Source organism: Carlito syrichta, unplaced genomic scaffold, assembly GCF_000164805.1.
Source record: "Carlito syrichta isolate Samal-C Ts95f unplaced genomic scaffold, Tarsius_syrichta-2.0.1 Scaffold290957, whole genome shotgun sequence".
Classification (NCBI taxonomy): Eukaryota; Metazoa; Chordata; class Mammalia; order Primates; family Tarsiidae; genus Carlito; species Carlito syrichta.
In genome coordinates this window covers 1-14066 of record NW_007235053.1, presented here as the reverse complement: position 1 = coordinate 14066, position 14066 = coordinate 1, and the positions used below count along the sequence as shown (strand labels likewise).

At 43.5% G+C, this 14066-nt stretch overlaps 1 pseudogene; it reads left to right on the top strand.

Moving 5' to 3' along the window:
* The first annotated feature begins 250 nt into the window (after positions 1 to 250).
* On the top strand, positions 251 to 14036 carry LOC103256660 (annotated as a pseudogene).
* Positions 14037 to 14066: the final 30 nt, after the last annotated feature.

The following is a 14066-nucleotide window of genomic DNA, read 5'->3' as shown; positions in this document are numbered from 1 at the left end:
AATGAAGGTCTCACCAAATTGACAGGCTGCTCTAGAACCTTTGGACTCAGGCAATCTTCTCCAACTCAGATTTTTAATGAGCATTTTTTATAACCATTTGTAACATTGTTGCTAATTTTATTGTTTTTAACATTTTCATAAGGCTTATTCTATTTAATAGTTATATTTGAACATTACTGTAGTGTTCTTTGAAAAATTGGTGTAGGGTAGAGGCCTCCGGGCCCCAGGCTGAATGTCGAGGTGGGAGGAGATGCAGACCCCGAAGGACAGCTGCACCATGTCGCACATGGTGGCTGGTTGTAGCAACAGTGACCACACTCACCAGGTCTGGGGGAAAGCCTACTATTGCAGGGATATCATGATAACACATTTTGAACCTTCTGTCTCCTTTGAGGGCCTTTGCAGTGAGGCTCGAGACTTGTGTTCTTTTGACAATGAACAACTTTTCACCATGAAGTGCATAAATGAGAAAAGAGATCCCTGTACAGTATCATCTCAGTTGGAGTCAGAAGCGATCTTTAGGCTTTACAAGCACTAAACAAGGATTCTGAACTCTTGATCCATGTATTCCCTTGTGCACCAGAATGTTCAAGAATGCCTGTCCAGGAGAAGATAAATCCATCTATCACCGAGGTGCATGTCGCTAGAGAAAGTTTCATTGTGCAAATGGCCACACTTTCCAAGCCAAGTGATTCAATAGGTGAGCTCACTGTGCCATCTGCACAGACTGAATATAGGGACTCGAATGCAGGGTATGTATGTGCATCAACTGCAAACTCCTGGTCCATAAGAAGTGTCATAAACTTGTCACAATTCAATGTGGGTGGCATTCTTTGCCACTGGAACCAATGGTGCCCATGGATCATTCACTTATTAAGACCTTGCACAGACAAGTCACGAGAGCTTAGACCAAGTTGGTGAGGTAAAGGAGGCAATGAACACGAGGGAAAGTGGCAAAGCTTCATCCAGTTTAGGTTTTCAGAGTTTTGATTTGCTCCGGGTAATAGGAAGGGGAAGTTATGCCAAAGTACTGTTGGTTCGACTAAAAAAGGCAGATAGCATTTATGCAATGAAAGTTGTGAAGAAAGAGCTTGCCAATGATGATGAGGGTATTGGTTGGGTGCAGACAGAGAAGCATGTATTTGAGAGAGCATCCAATCATCCTTTTCTTGTCAGGATGCATTCTTGTTTTCACACAGAAAACAGATTGCTTTGTTATAGGGTATGTAAGTGGAGGAGATCTAACATTTCATATGCAATGACAGATAAAACTTCTTGAAGAACATGCTAGGTTTCACTCTGTAGAAATCAGTCTAGCATTAAATTATCTTCATGAGCGAGGAATAACTTAAAGAGACTTAAAATTAGGCAATATATCACTGAACTCCAAAGGGTACATTAAGCTCACTGACTATGGCATGTGTAAGGAAGGATTACTGCCAGGAGATACAACCAGCACCTTGTGTGGCACTCCTAATTACATCGCTCCTGGGATTTTAAGAGGTGAAGATTATGGTTTCAGTGTTGACTGGTGGGTTCTTGGAGTGATGAAATGATGGCAGGAAGGTCTCCACTTGATATTGTTGGGAGCTCTGATAACCCTGATCAGAACTCAGAGGATTATCTCTTCCAAGTTATTTTGGAAAAACAAATTCACATACCACGTTTTCTCTCTGTAAAAGCTGCAAGTATCCTGAAAAGTTTTCTCAACAAGGACCCAAAGGAACTATGGGGTTGTCACCCACAAACGGATTTTCTGATGATTCAGGGACACCCATTCTTCTAAAATGTTGATAGAGAGAAAATGGAGCAAAAGCAGGTGGTACCTCCCTTTAAGCCAAATTTTTCTGGGGAATATAGTTTAAAAAACTTTGATGCTCAGTTTACTAATGAACCTGTTCAGTTCACTCCAGATGGCGATGACACTGTAAGGAAGATTGATCAATCCGAATTTGAAGGTTTGGGGTATATCAATCCTCTTTTTATGTCTGCAGAAAGAGTGTGTCTGATCCTCATTTTCCAACTATGTATTCTGCTCATGTTGTGATACATGAAAAATCTTGTTACAGCCTGCATACAATTTTTTATTTTATATTTGCCATTCACCAAAACAACACAAAAAATCACTCAATCTCTTATTGTAGACTGTCACTATTATATCTGTTTAACTATGAAAAAGAAATTAAAACTAGCTTTCAGACAATCATATCAAAATTTAGTTAAACTTGGTTTTCACTTTTTAAAAGACCTACTAATGAAGTTATCTTTTTGCTTAAAGAAAATACTACTGCTTTTGAAAGAAAGTATCTGTTGCATTAAGGCACATAATGAACTTACATAATAAGCCCATAATTTTTGTCATTCTGTATTGTCACTTGAAGGTTTCATTTTGAAAAAAAAATTAATTCAAAAGTCAAATTTTTAGCTGGGCTCAGTGGCTCACCCTGTAATCCCACGCTTTGGGAGGCTGAGGTGAGTGGATTGCCTGAGCCTGCGGGTTCAAGACCCACCTGGGCAACTTGGCAAGACCTCATCTCTACAATAAATCAAAAAATTAGCTGGGCGTAGTGGTGTGTGCCTGTAGTTCCAGCTACTTGGAAGGCTGAGGCGGAAGGATCGCTGGAGCCAGCAGATCTGTTTTTCTGATGAAAGGTCAACATATCTTCCAAAAATAAATTTAAGGTCGTGAGTTTAAACAAGAAAAAAAACAAATAAAGAAGCCAGAAAAAACAGTAAGGTTATACCGGAAAAAGGCAGGCTTTGATCCAATGACAGGTGGCCTCATAAAAAGGAACAATTTGGACCTAGACACTCAGGGAATATACTATGTGAAGAGAAGGGGAGAAATTGGGGTTAGGCTGCCACAGCTGAGGAAGGCCAAAGATTGCTGGTAAATCAGCAGAAACTGTGGAAGACACATGGACCAGATCTCTCCTCACAGCCCTCAGAAGGAACCAACCCTGCCAAACCTTGATTTCAGACTTGGCCTCCAGAGCTATGAGACAATAAATCTGAGTTAGCCACTCACTGTGTGGTACTTTGTTATGGCTGCCCAAGGATATTAATACATACCCCCAAAATCTTTGTGTACTACCAGAGAAGTCCAGCTATAAAAATATTAATTTAATTAAAATAATTAATACTAAATTGTAATACTAAATAAGTGCCACTGCACTCCAGTCTGGGTGACAGAGTGAGACTCCAACTCAAAAAAAAAAAAAAATTCAACTTTTCATATTACCTATTAGTTTTAGGGTTCTTTCTGTTTAAAAGTTCAACTGTAAGTTTTATCATTGCCTCGAATAAATAAATTATTGATCTTTGATTTTAAGGCAGCCATTATTAAATTGATAATAAAAGATATCTTCTTGTTTTGTTTTTAAGCAGGAAATGGTAACACTTTAAGTTTTCAGAAGTTATGAACCTGGTGAACCAAACTATAGAATTTATGCAAATAATTTAGCTAAACATGTTCAACAAAAGGTAAGTTGGAATTTATAAGTTGATTTTTTTCCATTATGTAATTAATGTGAATATTGTATGTTAACACTTGAGGTGTGTCTGTAAAAGTCTGTATGGAACTACCTTGGAGTGCATTTTTTTTTTTTACTCTTCATTTCAGGACATGCCAACTTATTTAGTATTATGTATTACACTATTCTTAACATCAAATGGCAGCAGGGCTCGGTGGTTCAGCCTGTAATCCCGCACTTTGGGAGGCTGAGGTGAGCAGATTGCCTGAGCCCGTGGGTTCACGACCTGCCTGGGCAACTTGGTGAGACCTCAGCTCTACAATAAATCAAAAAATCAGCCAGGCATGGTAGTGCATGCCTATAATTCCAGTTACTTGGAAGGCTGAGGTGGAAGGATCGCCAGAGTACCACATGTCGAGGCTGCAGTGTCCACTGTACTCCAGTCTGGGTGACAGAGTGAGACTCCAACTCAAAAAAAAAAAAAAAGCAAATGGCATAGCAAGCTGAAGGCCAGGAGCCATCTAAATTTACTGATTACTGAGGGAGAAGAACAAGAGCGACAATCTGGTGGAGTGAAATATACATAAGAAGTGGGCACAGAAAACTGAGCAAGAACGTCTAAATAACAGCTAAGAAGTCAGGTGCTTACTTGTTTGCCACTGAGAGAACCGTAATAGAGTATACCATAGACTTAGGTTAAGAGCATGCTATAACTCAATAAATATGTAATCGGCTTGTGAACAATAGCACAGCCATTTTAGTTTTCTGCTTTAAAACATAACCTGTAGCTGTTTAAAGTTTCAGTTATGGGAAAAACTGCAAAGCTCTAGTTCAAGCTTCAACCCCTTCCCTTGACCCACTTTCCCCTTAGCAACAACCAATCAGGTCCTAGGGGAAAATCACCTAAAGTTTCCAAATGTCTCTGCAACTTCCCCAGCTAGTGGGCCAAGGTCAGCCTGAGTTAAGCTAGCCAATCCTCCATGATTAAGCTGACCACCAGAGGTTACTACCCAATTAAATGGTAACAAGACTGGAAAGTCCCCCCAAACTCCTCCTCCCTTTGTGTGAAAACATAAAAGGTGTCTACTTAAGGAAGTCAGGGCCTCTGGGTATACTCCGCTGTGTCGGTTGTCGACAGAGGTCCAGGCTCGAGCTTGCAAATAAACACCCTCTTGAACTTTCATCGCAATTGGCTCTTGGTGGTCTCTCGGATTGAACATTTGGCCACTACACCACATGCTAGAAAGTCTTATTTCTGTGGACTGTTCATTTTTCTTTCTATGTCCAAAAGTGCAGTTAAGATTATTATTAAGCTAACATGTTTTTCTTTCTCTAAAAGTGTTTAATTATCTGCTTACAAACAGCTAATTCAAAATCACAAAGTAAAATGGTAAATTTTCTTAAAAATGAATATAAAAAAGCATAATTAAGTGCTATGAAATCCACTGAGCCAGAAATAGGACTGATATCCAAGCACAGAGCACACTACTCAAATGTAAAACTTTTTTTAAAACAAAAGATTTTTTAAGCTGACACCGCCACTGTCTCACTCATGCAAACCATACAAGAGACTCCATGCTTCCTCCACCAGTGTGGCCTGAAACCTCCCAGGAGGTGGCCAAGGGTGGTTACCGTCACTCCAGATGCTACGGTATCTAAACAGCACACCTACTCACAGCATTCTATTCAAAGAGGGCCTCAAGAAGCATGAAGCCTAGACACAACAGACAAGGACAGGCAACACCAAACAGCTTGAGTAGTGACAGAAGTTACAGAAGTAGTGTCGACTATAATTCCATCCAGACCACCACGTGAGTTGGTGGTAATCTGGCTTTTCCATTCACTTTAGAAGCATGCTGGTCCCCCTACAGACATCCGCTTAGCTGTGGCAGATGTTCAAAACTGGTGCTGACTCAGTCATGGGTCAGAGGCCCGCAGGCCACTGCCACTGCTCCCGCTATCTGGGTGACCCTGGATGCCCAGTACCTGCTCCTCTAAAGAACTAGGCAGAGGACGCCTCCAAGCAGCACCCTCACCACTTTGCTCCCTTGATCCAAGCCCTCCCTCATTCTTGTGCATAGAATGTTAAATGCATAGTTTCTACACTGAGTCCTGTTAACTTATAGCTCCTCGTGCTAATATTCAACCTTGAGTCGACCCTGGAAGTACTACTGGCCCTCCCTCCCAGTTGTAAGCAGACTTCCTGAGTCTCAACGCTGACTCCACTACCTGCCAGCATGTGACCTTAGTTACAGTTCCTTACTGCACCAGCCTGCGTTTCCTGATCATTGATGCAAGCACTGATAGCAGTCATTTCAGAGCTGTCATGAGGAATGAATGAATTCTGTCTGACCCTTAGAATAGTGGCAGGCAGCCAGTAGCTGCCATATAACTGTTAAAGGCGTCATTATGGTGGTTACTGCTGTCCTGGTATGTTCCTTCAGATGACTGATTTTTAAAACAAATAAATACACTCAACAAAGATCAAGTTTGACTACTGGGGGTGTCCCCTGGTAAGGGTTGGAGACTCATGCTGAGGTTCAGCCTGTGGCTGGCAGCATTTGGGGTAAACAGACGCATTCAGGACAACTGGAGGCCAGGCCCCTGACAAGTGACTTCTGAGACTCCTCAGAGTCGGACTTCCCCCTTGGCCTGGGTCCCTAGCAAGAGCCTCCTTACGGAGCTGCTTCTAAAGCTGACCCACGGACGTCTTGCCAAGGTGCTAACCACAACCACCTCACTCACCCTGTCCTGAGGACAGGAGATGCTCCAGACAAGACACATGGCATCTACAGCAGCAGGTCCCAACCCACCAAGAGTCCTGGTCAACAGCACTTGTTTTTGCTGATAGGACACAAAACGCAAGCACTGCAACACACCTTGCACTCCGCTCCACCGCAATGTGGATGATAAATTATACAGCAACCCGAAATATGCTGGGAAAGAAAGAACGGGGATTTTCTAGTGTTTCAATTTACATCTAGTTAGAGTGTAACATGCCCTGGTCTTTGGATAGAATGCACACAGGAAGGGATTACCCCCAGGTCAAAGGCAGATATGAACTGCAGGCTCAGAGCTAAAAACATATCACCAACGGATGACCAGAGATGTGCATCTTATCTGCAAAGGCCAGCGGGAGGGACACAGATGGGTACTTTGGTGCCGCCACCACTGACCAGTACAAGCGAATAGGTAACACAGACCAGGCTAGGGCTAGCAGCCACCACAAGCCGAGTGAACAGGTCAATGCTGGAAAAGCAGCCTGCGAGGAGTGCCTGGTGGTCCCAGGTCCCAGGACCAGAGGCACGCACCTGTCCTCTAATCCTCCCTATTGCCTCCAGCGCAGGCACCATAATCCCTACCTGGGCACAAAGAAACAGGCAGAAGTGAGAGAATCTGCTAGTGGTCACATGGCGGAGACCTGGCCGAACCATGCAGTTGCGAAAACCTGCAGCAGGGACTGCAGGGCCCACAGTCTCAGCTGTTCCCCACCCTACCTCACCAGTGTTTGAGAAGTCAAGCAAGAAACATGCCAGCTGGCTCCATCAGTGAGTGACCACGGACTCTAAAAAGTCACGCTTTTATCATATGTAGCTTTACGGAATTTCCTCACTTTTCACACAAAGACTCCATGATAAAAAGAACATACACATTATAAAGCAGTAAAGACAGAAAAACGGGTTATTGAACCTTAACACTAAAACATTTTAAACACTTGAACAAAATGTATTATGCAGTAGATCATACAACATCATAAATAAAGAGATAAAAATAAAAGGAAACGCTATTTCAAGGAACACTTAAGAAAGCTTCACCTGTTGAAAACACCATGATTTTGACCAAGACACCATCATCACTGGCATCCAAGGTAACCACAGTTCTGTTGGTCTCAATTTCACATAAGACATCACCGGCACTCACAGCTTCACCTGTAAAGCAAGACTGGGTTGGTTCTGTTTTTTAGACAATGAACATGAATATGTGCATCCACACGGTTTATAAACATGAGTAAATACCAGAATCTTCTGCAGCTATTTCTGGGTTGTGGAAATACAAGTCATTCTCATTGCGTGTGTCTGTGTTTGTGTGTGTGTGTGCTCTGCTGTATTTTCCAAAAGCACCATATGGAAATAAATTTTACTTGTTACATTAAAAAAGCTATGACTAAGGTAAAACTGAGCAAATGTTAAAAATGAAACCACGCTTTAGAGACAACTGCATATTCACCTCTGAACAAAGTAATTCCAGACCCACATCCCCCTCTCACACTCTGGTCATTCTTCCATGAAGAGAAGTTTTACAGTTAACAGCATTTCTGGACCAACACCTCACGGCAAGTTCAGAAGCCAGCTGGCACCACACAGTATGAATGGACAAAGCTTCATATAAAGCACAAGAAGGGAAGATCAAAGACACAGCTGAGGTCGAACAAGAATGGGCTCCGTGCAACAGGAAAGGTCTGGAAGCTCACAAATGCCGAGCAGGCCCTGCAGTATCTACAGAAGAGCTTCTTGGTTCTTGAGGCTGGATGGGGAAGAGGAGAAGGTGGTTCCTCTGGGGAGTCACAGGGAGGGCGAATCACCTGCTGGACAGAGAGAACTTGAGGCAGATTTGCACTTGATGCCCTGGTGAAGTCGGGCGTGTGCTCATCACCAGCTGATAAAATGGGCAAGCAAACCAACTGAGGCTGTGGCTTTCATCAGAGACTGGGGTCTCAGACAAAAACAATAGCTCACTCCCAAGATAGAGCCACACCCCCCCCACAACATCTGCCCGTATCCCCAACATCAACAGCAGAGTACTAAGGAGGGGGTACAGGTAGGTGGGAAGATGCTGAAACAAAAGCCTGCCACTCAAAAGTGCCTTCCCAAAGATCTGAAAACATGAGGAAATCTAACACTAAGAAGCAAGCCACTGCATCATTAATTGGAACAAAAATTCACCTCAGAAGCAATTTATTTAGTGCAACCTGTCAACAACTGTAAAGTATCTTGAAGATGTTAAAAAATATAAGTGAAAGTAAAAGAACTATCACAAGAATGAGGAATAAGAAAACGAGGATGTACAGATATGTAAGAAAATAGCACTGGTCAAAAGTGTAAAGCTAATCAGAAATCTTAAAAGTGAAAAATTAAGTCACTGAAATAAAAAGAACCCATCAGTGGAACAGCTTCTAGACAGGACACAGTGAAAAAGTGAATGAGTGAGTTATGTGACCGCATAAGCCAATGCCCAACTCCACATGCCAGAGATGTGCAAGAGCAGGAAAGAGTGGCAGGTGACCTTGGCAGACAGCCTTGGCAGGTATGAGGTGGGTCAAGGGGCACGAGGGAAGGGGCTGGTGGGTCTGGCGCAGAGCAGCGTCCCAAAGTGCAGACCTGCCTCCCACCAGGAGAGGGCTCCGGGAGTCCTGCAGTCTCGGAGAATGTTCTAGGCTCTGAGGGAGGTGGTGGCAACAAAGACAGACAAGCATCTGGAATTGGGCTGGGCTTATACCTCATGCAAATTACACCTGATAAAAAATGAAGCAGGAAAAAGTTTCAGACTGTACAAACAGGAATCTGTATCAGATACACTGCAGAGAAAATGCACAGTATTAGCAACAGAAGAACAACGTTAAGAGCTCTGAAGAAAAGAACAGACACTTCAAGGGAATGACAACAGAGCACACTTCCCAGCAGCTGCCACAAAGTCCAGGAAACAGGGGAGCTACAGTTTCAATGATCTGGGAAAGTCACTATCTAGAACTTTATATGCAGCCAGGCCATAATTCCAGAGGGAGGAGGAGTGTTTTTTGGACATACAAAAGCTAAGAAAATGTGACATGACTGAAGATGCTTCAAAAAACTCTCACGGCTGGGCATGGTGGCTCAGTCTGCAATCCCAGCACTTTGGGAGGCCAAGGCAAGAGGACTGTCTGAGCCTGTGGGTTTGAGACCAGCCCAGGCAACATGGTGAGACTTCATCTCTACAATAAATAAAAAATTAGCTGGGCATGGTAGCACATGCCTAGTTCCGGCTACCTGGAAGGCTGAGTTGGGAGGATCTCTGGAGACCAGCAGGTTGACTCAGGTAACTGTGAGTGTGCCAATGCACTGCAGCCTGGGTAACAGAGTGAGTCTCCAACTCAAAAAAAAAAAAGGCATAAAATTTACATTTTTTGTCAATTGTCGGGAGCCACAATCACTAGTAAAAGTAAGGTAAAAGGAACCTGAAAACAGGAAAAACACCAGCTGGGAGCAAGGCCCCAGTAAAATTCAGCCATGACGGAGGCAAAGCCCCATGGATCCTGTTGATGGACTTTCCCTAACTTTGAAGAATTGCATGCATAGACTTGAGAATGTTCCCTCTTTAACTGAGATAATAGATGCGCAAATGGATGATGGCATTTGACAGCAAAAATTATACACAGGCATAATGGAGGTGAGATTGCAGCAAAAAGGGTGCCCCTTAGGGTGTGTAGGATGTTTTTCAGTAAACAGCAGGAGGCTGAGAAGAACAAGTCGGCCCACTTCCTCATAAACAACAGACCCCAGCTGAGAGCTGGTGGAAAACAACCATTTGAGATTAAAAAATAGGTTAAGATATTTTAGGATTAAATAAGTAGTTTAATGAAGATCGAATTTAGAATATTAATAATAAGATAGTAAGATAAGATAAACTAGTAAGATAAGAGATATATAATAGTATAAGTGATAGTTAAGAAAATATAGAGACACAAGGATAGAAATAAGATGAATAGAAAAAAATGTATAGTAGTAAGTAAGTTAAATAAGACTTAGGGTTAAGGTTTAGCTTTATAGGGTAAGGATATTATAGGCCTATAATAGTAAATAGTTATGAGAAAGTTAGGAAGAAAACTAGGATGTTCATAAATGTTTGACGTAAGAAAAACACCATCTGTGGCTGAAACTGTTAAAGGTCAACCTTATTGTGAGTGTAAAAAGGATGTACGTGGGCGTTTGGTTAGCAACATAAGATACATTTGTGGGTGCAGGGCTGAGTGGAAAACCTATATAAGCTTGTGAAAAATAAATAAAAATTGTCAGATTCTTGAGCTCTCTCCAGGAAGAGGATTCCTGTTATTTTCGTCTTTTCTTTTTTGCCACTTCCCGATTCTCCCATCTCAAGCCCTGACTCTCTCCTGGAGCTGGCCTCCTGCAGTCAATGTCCAAAATTCCATCATAAGTCAAATATCGTTACAATAAAATAATTGGTTCCAACAGTATACTACTCAGTATGAAGTGATTCTTTTCTCAACATTTCATTAAAAACTAAAGTAAGTTGCTGACAGGTGACCCACCAGCAAAGGAATAAAAACCATGTCTGGCATAAAATGAAACATTATGAGACATGACAAGAACCAGGAGAATGTACCATACAATCAAGAGTGAGAAATGAATCTCTAAAAAATAACCACAAAGCCATTCTAGAGTTGAAAACATGGTATCCTAAATTAAGAATTTAATGGATGACATATAATGAAGTATTTGCAGCTGTGACAGAAAAAGAGCGAGAGAGAAAAAGAATAAAAAGTTAGCAAGGCATAGTGGCAGCAGCTATAGTCTCAGATACTCAGGAGGCTGAGGTGTGAGGGTCCTTTGAGTTCAGGAGTTCAAGTCTGTAGTGAGCTATGATGCGTCACTGTGCTGTAGCCTGGTTGACAGAGCCAGACTCTGTCTCAAAAACAGTAAACGAATTAATCTAATTCATCATAATAACACAGTAAAAGTAAAATGCCATGAACATCTCAACAGATGCAGAAAAACCATCTGATATTCAGTATCTGTTCAAAAATTAAGGAAAACTTAGCAAATTAGGACTAGAACATTAATGAGGTAAAACGTTATCTATTAAAAAAAAACTGGGCCCAAGTGCAGCAGCTCACACCTATAGTCCCAGTGTTTTGGAAGACCAAGGTAGGAGGATCAATTGAACCAAGGAGCTCAAGACCAGTCTGGGCAACACAGCAAGACCCCATCTCTACAAAAAAATTAACAATAAAAAAGTTAGCCAGACTTGTGGCTCACACCTGTATTCCCAGCTACTTAGGAGGCTGAGGCAGGAGGACTACTTGATTCCAGGAGTTCAAGGTTGCAGGGACCCATGGGCATGCTCCTGAACTCTGACCTGAGTGACAGAGTGAGATTCTGCCTATTAAAAATATATACATAGGGTCCCCTCCCACTGTGGGAGCTTTTCTGTCCTCTTAATAAATTCTGCTTTATTTTTTAAGAAAAAAAAATGTGTGTGTGTGTGTTGTACACACATATATACATATACATACGCGGGCAGAGAGAGAGAGAAAGAGAGCACGCGAGCACACGCACGAGCACACACATACAAGCACATATCTTATCACTAGCTTAGGATCAAGGTCAAAATAACCACTGTCACATCTATTCAACATTGTACTGGAGGTCCTAGCCACAGCACTAAGCAAGAAAAAGTAACTAACAGGATAAAGACTGGAAAGAAGAAACAAAAGCTGTCCCTCTTCAAAGACGACATGTAAATAGACTGGCTCTACAGATAAATTACTAGAACATGTAAGAATTTGGCAGACAGGTTGTTATAAAAATGTATAATGTTAACCATATTTCTATATACAATTTGGAAGCAAGACTTGAAGACTTTTTAATAATGCTATAAAGTTATAAAACATCTAGAAATAAACCTCACAATAAAAAACACTCAAACAGATTTGCATTGCGATGCATTTATGCAGTCAACAGAATATGGAAGAAACAAAACAAACTCTCCTGCAGCTCAGGTGGTCGAGGCAGGAGTCTAAGAAACATAAAGGCAGAGACTGGCCGAAGCATTCACAGACCTGTCCTACCAGATGCTAAGGTGTGCCACAAAGCTGTGGTCACTGAGGACACACTCCCAGGTGAACAGCACAGCCCAGAAGCACAAGACCCACTCTCACACCCACAGTCACTCGACACCGACAGGAGAACAGCAGACCTGCGCCAAGGACAGGCTCACGAACAACTGCGGCTGAGCAACGGCTCTCTGCGGGGGAGAGAGGGAGCCTGTGCCCCCACTTCCACTACAGAAAGATCAATACTAAGTGGAGTAAGCACAAAAAGCACCCGTCACAAAGCAAGTTACTGACAGACTTTACCACATTAAAGAACTTCCATTCAAGGCACAATTTATTATTATTTTTTTCTAGAGACAGAGTCTGGCTGGGGTGCAAGTGATGCAATCACTGCAGCCTCGACCTCCTGGGCTGGGTGATCCTCCTGTCTCAGCCTCCCCAGTGGCTGGGACCACAGGCACACACCACCATGCCCAGCTAATGTTTTCATTTTTTTGTAGAGACTGGGTCTCATTAGGTGTCGCAGGCTGGTCTCAAAGTCCTGGCCTCTATCTATCCTCCTGCCTCTCCCCTTGGCCTCCCAAAGTGCTAGGATTACAAGTGTGAGCCACCATGCCTGGTCCCCCAAGGCACAATTTAAAAAGAAAGACAAAAGCCACAGTGGAAGACACAACCCATATGAAGAACAAAGAAGTCAGAAACAAATACATAAAAACTCCTACAAAAGAATGAGAAAAAGACAACTGAATAGAAAACGAGCAAAAGACCCAGCTGGGTACTTCACCAAGGAGAAAACACAAGATTCTCCAAGTCATTAGCAACCAGGAAAGCAAACTGAAATCACGAGATGCCACTGCACATCCACAAGACTGAGCACAACGGAAAATACCGAAACAGCGAGTGCTGGGGAAGACTGAGCAGCAGGAACTCTCATCGACTACTCTTCACGGTGATGCCAATGGGGCCCAGCACTTTGGGGAATGGTTGGCAGAGACGCACAGCCTGTGCCGGCAACCTCCCTCCTGCTGCGTTTGCAGTCCATTGAAAGGCACGTGAACACGCACGGGGGACAGGACCAAGGATGTTCGAGCCAACTCTGCCTCCAACAGCCAGAAGCGGCAGAACCGGGAAACAAATCAAACGTTCATGTCCGGAGCACAGGTGGCCCGTTGCGTCGTCATAAAACAGAAACAGCAAAGCACTGAAAACCAACAGAAACTAGCCACAGCCACCCGCTGGTGGAATCTCCCAGCCCATGCTGAGAAGAGGAAGCAAACCTGAGTGGACGCATGACCAAGGATGCATGACCAACATGAGACCACGGTGTGGGGTCCAAGCTAAACTTTGGGAGGCACAGGCAGGGGTGTGCTAGGGTGTGAGGTGGGGAAAAGCAAGGGCACCCTCACGAGGGTCAGGATGACCAGAGCCCACAGGGACAGGAGAGGGCGCACTGGGAAGGGCCGGGGACTCCACTTAGTGTGGGTGGAGGTCACGCGGCTTTGTCGTATGACGACAGTCAGGCCTTGGTGCTTTTACAAGCCTTCCGATTGTGCGAGGACTTACACCTAAAACGGAGGAGCCCCTTATCCAAGCATTTGTGGTTCAATGTCAGGGAGCGCAGGGAGCTTGGGGAGGCAGAAGTCTCCAGAAGGCGACGACCTTCACCAACACGGGGCACTTGGGAGTCCACGCGCCATCTGAGCGCCCCCCCGCCCCCTCCCTCCACGCAGGAATGAGCGGCTCGCTGCCTGCTGAGCGCTCCCCAC